General features: G+C 37.4%; 1 non-coding gene across 1 annotated transcript; it reads right to left on the bottom strand.

The window, feature by feature from the left end:
* Positions 1–7,885: 7,885 nt before the first annotated feature.
* On the bottom strand, positions 7,886–7,992 carry LOC114006128 (U6 spliceosomal RNA). Its single transcript, XR_003547888.1, has one exon. It is a non-coding gene; the product is annotated as a U6 spliceosomal RNA (small nuclear RNA).
* Between the last annotated feature and the right edge of the window lie 641 nt (positions 7,993–8,633).

Here is an 8,633-nt window from a genome sequence, read left to right as displayed (position 1 = left end):
TGAAATAGAATTTTATGACTTTTGAGTAAAAAATTAATGATTTCTTTTTTTTACTATGCTTTGTTTTCCCAATTTAAACATTTTACTTTTTTTTGAGTTGTTGATAGGTTCAGCAATTTGTTAAGATACTTTTCTTGTTTGTTTCTTTAAATGGAAATATAAACTTTTCTTCCTTCCTGATCCCTCTTGAATTGGAAATATTTGGGAGTATTCTTATTTTTTGGCAGAAGTGTTATTTGCATAAGTTCAATAATGCTTGTTGCATTGAATCAAAAATTGGAAATACTCATTATTGGACAGGGGATATCATTCCTGAAAATTAATCAGAAAACTGTGGAATCAAGGTGGATCTCAAGTAAGCCAACAGAAACTCAGAAATATGGCCTGGCACCATAAATAGTTCTGCCTGGCAGAGAGGATTAGAGAAGATATAAAAAAGAATTTGTAACATAAAATAACCTGACTTTCCAGCCCAGCATTGTAATCAGTAGAGATTGCAAAACAGCAGCCACACCAGAGATTATCTTGAGAAAGACTTTGAAGGAAGAAAAAGAGACTGATCTTTGCTAGCAGAGGGTATATCACAGAACACTTGGTAGGCAGGGCTGAATTGAGAAGGTTTATGTGTGACTAGTGTGCCGGGCATTTGCTTTTAAATAATTTGAGAAAATATTTAAAACCATACTGTCTGTTGTTATAGAGTCACAAACAAAATTATAAGAAATATTTTGAACATGATTTTTAAAATTCAGTATTCCAAAATTTTTTAAGTTGTTTATTAAGTATCAAGAGCCATGGAGTATGAGCAAAAATTTTTTGATATGTAGACATTTGTGAAAAAATGTAAAAATGAATAAATAAATGGTAAAAAGAAAAAAGCAGGCTTAAAAGACTGAGTCTTTACCTAATATGACTGGCTGCAGTTTGAATCCTGGACCTGATAGCTTGCTTTCTCACTTTCCCTCTCTCTTTCTCTCTGACCAAATTAAAAAATAATAACAAATGGAGTTCAATAAATAAATAAATAAAAGGAAAACTGAAACATATATGAATAAAGTGAGAAAATATATATGTACATATTTTATATATTTATAAATACACATACCTGAGTAAACTTAGAGTAAAAGTGAGTATGTAAATTAGGAAATACATTGGTAGAAATGAAAGAATTTTCCAGATGGGGAAAATATAAGAAATGCTTAAAGAAACTAATTGTATATAAAATGCAAAGATACCCTTGCCATGTTAAGTTATAAGTTACAAGAGTTGAGGCTGGTTAGATGGTGAGACAGGGAAGTAGGAATTGGAGGCCAATTAGAAGTAGGTCTAGAAGGCCAGGTTTAGCACTTTATATATGTCAAAATTAATAACATAAAACCACCATAAACTCCTAACTAAGGAAACAATGTAATAAAACAGTTCCTGTGGGAAGTTTTTCTTGTGATTGTAAGGATCTACAATGTCTGAATTAGAGATATTGAGACTCAATATAGAAACTTAACAGGAAGCTTGTCATGCCTGCTGAAGAGCGATGCTATTATGGATATGGAAAGAAAGGAGTGAGTTATTCCAGAGGAAAACCCAGAAGGATTTGGCAGATAACAGGGTTCATGTGCCAAAGAATAGTCAGAAATAGCTCTGCAGTTATGAGACTGGAGAATGTATTTGCATTGCTATAGTATCATAAGCAAACAGAAATTTATTTTTCTCTTGGCTTCTATAGAAAACGGAAACATTCATAATCACAGATATTTTTTCACTATAATTTTCTTCTATTCTTTATACAGAATGAGCTATAGGCAGAACCTTTTTATTTCTGTCATCTCACCTCTTCTTACTACACACACACACACATAGACACAGAAACACAATTTCTCAAACAGCATATTTTGAAAGTGATATACATGATATTTATTTTTTCCCTTTTTTTTTTTTTTGGAGAGGTTTTTCGCTATAGGGTGCATGCGCTTGCCAGACAGACAGAGAGAGACATAGAGACAGAAAGCGAGAAATCACCCCCCAGGGGGGATGGTCACGCCGCAATCCCTTCTCCTCCATTCTCCTCTCGGGATCTTGGGCATGCACGCACACGCGCCCGGCGTGAGTTTTAAGCCACGGGGTCCAGGACTCAAATCCCAGTCGACTACATGGGAGTCCAGCCACATCACCATTACGCTAACTGCTGGTTCCCTATATGTGATATTTAAATACAAGCATTCAGCGAGTAACTGTACTGTGTGTGGTTAATTTATCTTTCCATCACCATCTCCTGTTCCTCAACACCTTCAAGCACTATAAACCCTACCCTACCCAAGTGCCTTGCTCACTCCTGAATATTTGTCCAAGATTCTAGATAATGGTCCTTCTATCAAATACTCATTGTTCCCGTTTGTTCCCTGAAAAATACCTGCTCATTCTACATAGCCCAGGTCACTGATTTCTCCCCCAGTGATGATTTCCTCAAAGTCAGATCCATTCCTCAAGGGTTGTTGGCATCATCGAGCTTGACAAAAGACCTTTCAGTATAAAAATAAAATGTCATTGTCTCTCAAGAGCTCACAGTCTAATGTAGTAACAAATACACAAAAAATACAATTTTAATATTGAATTGTCAGAAAAGTCATGATGCACTTAGATTAAAAAAATTTTTAAATATATCATGACTTTTCCGATGACCCAGTACAATAGAAGATGTTCTATAATAAAGGTGGATCATGTACAAAGTAGAAAACATAACAAAAAAAGTCTCTTTGTGAAAGGCAAATAAGTTTTCCAAAACAGTTTGTACATACTCCTAACTATCCTAACTGTAATAGTTTCCAAATTGTTTAACAATTATTTTGTGTGTCTATGTGTTGGACACTCAGGTACTCTGACAAGCAGATAACAAGATGGAGTACAGAGATTTATCGGGGCTAATGTTTATAAAATGTAAGGATAAAAGGAGCAAGGGTATGCAGGAAGTTTCCACATCATGATGTAATTCTAATACCTGTGAGTAGAGAAGAAATCAGCTTTGGGTAGAAAGAGGTTATTTTTGTTTGTTTGTTTTTTTAAGAATTATTTTATTTAACTTTATTTATTTATTTAAATTTGACCAGAGAGGGACACAGAGAGAGAGAGAGAGAAAGAGAGGGGAAAGTGAGAAACCAAGCCATCATGTCTGGGACTCAATCCAAGGTCAGTCATGTGGGAGTACAGGGTCCTTAACCTCCATGCCACCTGCCAGCCCCAGGTAGGAAGAGCTTTTGACTGGCAGCACTAAGAAAGTTCTTGTCATGTCAATGAGAAAGACTACCTGTGGAGAAGTCTCATGTTGGATAAAACGGTCATTGCTTGTACCTCCACTGTGCTAGTTAATGGCTAGGAGCTTCTCAAGGAGAGCTTGACCTCAATTAAAGCCAGAGGCATGGGAGTAGTTATAGGATTGCAAAGAGTGGCAGGTTGTCTCTTGAATCTTAGAGGTGTACCTTTGCAGCTATTCCAGACTAGCTAAAATGCCAAATTCCTCCAAGCTAGAGACCAACTAATAGTCTCTCTCCGCATTTTCAGAATTTATTGCCTGAAATGCAACAGATATACAAACAATGCTTAATGAAATAACTTTTCTTTTTTTAGTTTACTATAGGGTACATATGCACACTGGAGAGAGACTATGACACAACTCCTCCTTCTTCATTCTCCTCTCAGGAGCTTGCACACGTACACGCACACACACACACATACATCCAGCATGTTTTTCAAGCCACCAGGTCAGTCCTTGAAATGCACAGTTGGCTACATAGGACCAAGTTGCTCCAACCAACATGCCACCAGCTGGTCTTAAAATAAATTTTTTAATTTTAATTTTATTTATTATTATTATTACTCTTAATTTACTGAAGAGAGACAGAGAGAGAAAGAGGGAAACTGAGAAAGCAAGCCAAGCCACCAGGTCTGGGACTTGAACTGTGGTCAGCCACATGGGAGTCCAGCACCTTAACCATCATGTCACCTGCTGGCCTCCAGAAATAACATTTTTAAGTTCAATATAGTAAAATGTTGAAGAATTATAGATGTAAAATGTATAAAAATGTATAATCTTTGATCATACAGATCTTACGAAAGCCTAAGTGTTCAGGTAAAAACTCCAGGTAACCAAGGAAAAGGTACAGACATAGATTGTTACAGGACTGTATCTTATACAGAGTAAGCCCATGGCAATTCAGAAGGCCTGCCAAATTCCAAATCTCCTTGACATCTGGATAATAGACTGTTGTTACAGTTCCACAGAAATTAACTGAGGAATGTGTTTGGCCCATGCTGGGACAGCTGAGGAGGTTGGGAATGTTTCGGCTAAGTGTGCTGAGTGTACAGTGCTCTGTATCTTTGCAATCATAGTGTACATTGTGCAAGTCTGAAATTTATGAGATCTGATGTGATCCTTGCCCAATCAAACATAGTATATTTAGCTGTGCATCCACTGGTAGGTCCCATTTGAAGTTTTCATAAGCTCACACCATCACCATTAAATAATGTTGTAATCTCTCTATTGTGTTCTCTGATTGAGCTGATTTCCCTATGTTTATTTTAGATAATTAAACCTCATTTGATTTAGCCAAGTGGTATCTGCATATGGCTTCTTTCAACAACCTAAGCCCATTATCAACATTAATTTGGTGGTTATGCAGATTGGCAGCAGTCATGAAACTGATGCAACAGCTTTAAAACTATCATGACTACAACTCTGAGGACATTTGTAAAAAAATGTTACTGGATAATGAGTAATATACTATTAACTCTCTAAGGTCTGGCTCACTGGGTACAATAAATTAAAATTCATAACTTCCAATGGTCCAGTAATTCCTGGACATAGCAGGGTATATGACAAGGAACTCATTAAAACTTGAGTGCAATAAAAAGCAGAGGTAAAAGGGCAAAGGCTGCAATTAATATAAATATTTATACCACATTACAAATCATATAATGGGCTGGAGCAGTCAAAAATACAAGAAGAAGGTGAATTTGAACCTAGTTTTTAAAGGTATAAAGAAGGAGGTGGGCATCACAGAGGTAAGGTGGAGGCATTGTAACAAAAAGCAGTTGCAAAAATAGAAGATAGCTCACTGTGTTCTTAGTTTGGTAAGGAGGTTTTTGTCAAAAAATGGTGGCAAGTTATTTATATCTTGTCTTATTCAAAAAGACATCTGTGGCATCTTACTGGAGTATTAGATTGGGGTGAAATCATTTAGGATCTTAAATTTTAGATGATATAAATTTTCTATTATTTCATTAAAAATGAGACAATTCAAAATTACATTTGGTGAATTTTTATTTTTTAGCTAAGTATGGAGCTATTAGATAAGATTGTGTGTGTGTGTGTGTGTGTGTGTGTGTGTCCTGCTTAGAAGACAAGTGCCTGTTTCTTTATGTACATTTCAATCCTCGAACAATTGTTTTCTCTCTCACCACACTGTGTGTGTGTGTGTGTGTGTGTGTGTGTGTGTGACTACACAGATGGTCAAATGTCAATCTATAAGGAGCACATTTAAGAGGAATGAATGTTTTCTTAATCTATACTGCAAGTAAAGTAAATGAATGTATTTGTATGCAGGTACAGTACAACTGTGTCCTTTTAAGTTGTATCTTGTGAGACTTACAAATGACTACATATAAAAATAAAGGCTGGAGAAAGTGAACTTATTAGGGTTCTTCAGAAAGAACTAACGAGACTTGTGTATAGAGATATAAGAAGGGATTTATTAAGAGAGTTGGCTAATGCCATTATGGCAGCTGAGAAGTCTCACCATAGGCGATCTGCAAGCTGGAAACTCTGAGATGCTGGTAGCATGGTTCATCCCAAGTCCAAAGGCGTCAGAACCAAGGAAGCCAATGGTGTAACTCACAGTCTGAGAACCTGGACCCAACTCCATAAGAGCTGGAGTGTAAAGGCGAGTGAGCATGGAATTCTGATGTCTTAAAAAATCAGAAGAAAAGGCTACCCATTTCTTAGGAAAGAGACGAATTCTTTTGTGTTTATTATTCCCATGGCTGATGGAGAAAATGGTGCTCACTGCACTGAGGGTGAATCTTTCCCATTCAGACTTTCACACTTGTCTCCTCTGGAAACATTCCCACAGCACATCCATAATAGTGCTTTTTCTAGGTACCCCTTCAACTAGTAGACACCTACAATTATCATCATGGTGGTAAAAGTGGACTACATACCAACAGCATCATGTCAAACATATGAGTTCATTAGTAGGGCACCTAAGTGGGGCAAAAGATCCTCAGAGGACTATGCCAGGGACAGCCAAGAGAGCACACCTTCCTAAACCCTCTTTGTAGTCCAGCGTCCTTTTCCAATAGTACTCCCTATAGCTTTCATGCTTTAGAAGCAAGAAATAGGCATGGGACATAATCTTATCATTGTTTTCCAAATGCTCACAGACAGTAAACTGAAGAGATCAATTAGAAAACCATTGATATGTCTAGGCAAAAGTAAATGTGTTAGTTTTAGAGGAAAGGGACATTTATAATAGGATATATATACATAGTATCAGGAAGAGTTGATAGGACCTGGGAGTTGATTACATAGGATGCTCGCTCTAGAGAGAAGTCAAAAAAGAACAATGAGTTGGGGTGATGTAGATAATAGAATGGCTGTCTTTTGATGAGGGGGGAAGAGAGAGAACTCTAGTTCCCACACTGAACTCCAGTGGAAAAGTATCATAGGCAAACATGGTAGGTATGAGGGACCAGATAGAGTTTTGGACTTGACTGCCTGAAATTTACACCTTCAGAGGAAACTTATATAAACATATACCATCTGCTACCTGAGATGGTCCATAGATTCTTCTTAACCATTAGTAGTAATGAGACTGGATGTTCACTGCTTGTTTTAAAGTTCTCATTTATTCCTCTAAAAAATAAACAAATAAATAATAAAAACCCTGACTCCAAGTCCACTTATACTTCTACTCTTTTTTAATTTTTATTATCATCATAATCTTCTTTATATTACATTGGATTACATATAACTTTACAGTGTATTGCATTGCTTTTTCAAAAGGGAATGCCATGCATGTCAGTCAATACAGAGACATTAATCTCCCTGCTTCATCATTCAATATATTTTCTGTTTTTCCCAATCATTATTATTATTCTAATTATTTTTATAACAGTCAATCATTATTTCTCATTTTGCTTATAAAAAGACTTTACCCATCATGAAATACTTCTCAGACCAATCCAGTTTAGAATACTATACATGCCCTCATCAACAGGTAATAAGCCATATCTGTTTCTCACTGACATCCTGCCTCTCTATTGTTCTCTTGCTATCTTTCTCTATCCTCTTCTCTTCACCTCCCCCATTCCACACTGTCCTATTCTCATTAACTACCTTCACTGCTTTTATGTCTTCCAATTTTTTGCTCTCTACCATAGAGTGCGGATAGTTGGTATATATTGAGTGGATACATACAATATCCTTCTTCATAGCCTGGCTGACTTCACTCAGCAATAGATCCTCCATATCTGACCACTTTCTATCAAATGCCAGGGTCTTGTTATTTTTTATGGCTGAGTAGTATTCCATAGAGTATATACTCCACACTTTTCCAATCCATTCATCAGTTTATGGACATTTAGGTTGGTTCCATGTCTTGGCAATTGTGATAATGCTGCAATAAACATTGAAGTGTAAGCACTTTTCTGACTGACCATTCTCCTGACTTTTGGGTAAATACCCAGAAGTGGGATTGCTGGATCAAATGGTAGTTCTATTTGTAGATCTTTGAGGAACCTCCATATTGTCCTTCACAGTGGTTGAACCAGTTTACATTCCCACCAACAGAGTAAGAGGGTTTCCTTTTCAACACATTCCCGCCAACACTTATCACTTAAAAATATGGAACGCTTCACAAATTTGCGTGTCATCCTTGTGCAGGGGCCATGCTAATCTTCTCTGTATTGTTCCAATTTTAGTATATGTGCTGCCAAAGCGAGCAGTTTACTTATTACTTCTAAGAGAGGGAGAGAGAGAGAGAGAGGGGCAGTACCTCCACCCAGGTCTGACACCACAGTCCACCCCCAGCTCAGCCACCACAGACCGTGGGCACACGTGCATGCTCTGTGCACTCAGGGAGGTCTCCAGACACAAACCCAGAACTTTCTCACATGGTTCGGCCTCTCAGACCAACACGTCTGACCACTACACCATCCTGTCCCGGTAGAGTCTTAATAAAAGTTCAAAGCAGTAATTAACTCTAAGTAATAAGCTCATTCTTTACATTTGAAATTACAGAAGCACATAATTTTACTGCCTAAAAAGACCTTTAAAATGATCTTGTAAGTATTTATTTATTTAATTTGCGATAGGATACATGTGTTTGTCGGAAACAGAAGAAGTAAAAAAGCACCCTGAAAGGCATTGCCCATGCCATAATCCTTGCTCTGTTCTCTCCAGATTTGGGGCACTCATGTGCCCGCCCCAGTATGCTTTTCAAGCTGCTGGATCTGGGATTTGAATCATACAGTCGGTCATGCGGGCTCCAGCTGCCTTAGCCACATGCCACCAACTGGCCCTTAACTCTTTAGTTTTGAAAGAGAAGGAAACTGAGTCCGAAGCAGCTAACGCCAGAGCCAGAATT

The sequence above is a fragment of the Tupaia chinensis genome, unplaced genomic scaffold, assembly GCF_000334495.1.
Source record: "Tupaia chinensis unplaced genomic scaffold, TupChi_1.0 Scaffold145685_1, whole genome shotgun sequence".
In the NCBI taxonomy this organism is placed as follows: domain Eukaryota; kingdom Metazoa; phylum Chordata; class Mammalia; order Scandentia; family Tupaiidae; genus Tupaia; species Tupaia belangeri.
This window is presented reverse-complemented; position numbering and strand designations above follow the sequence as displayed.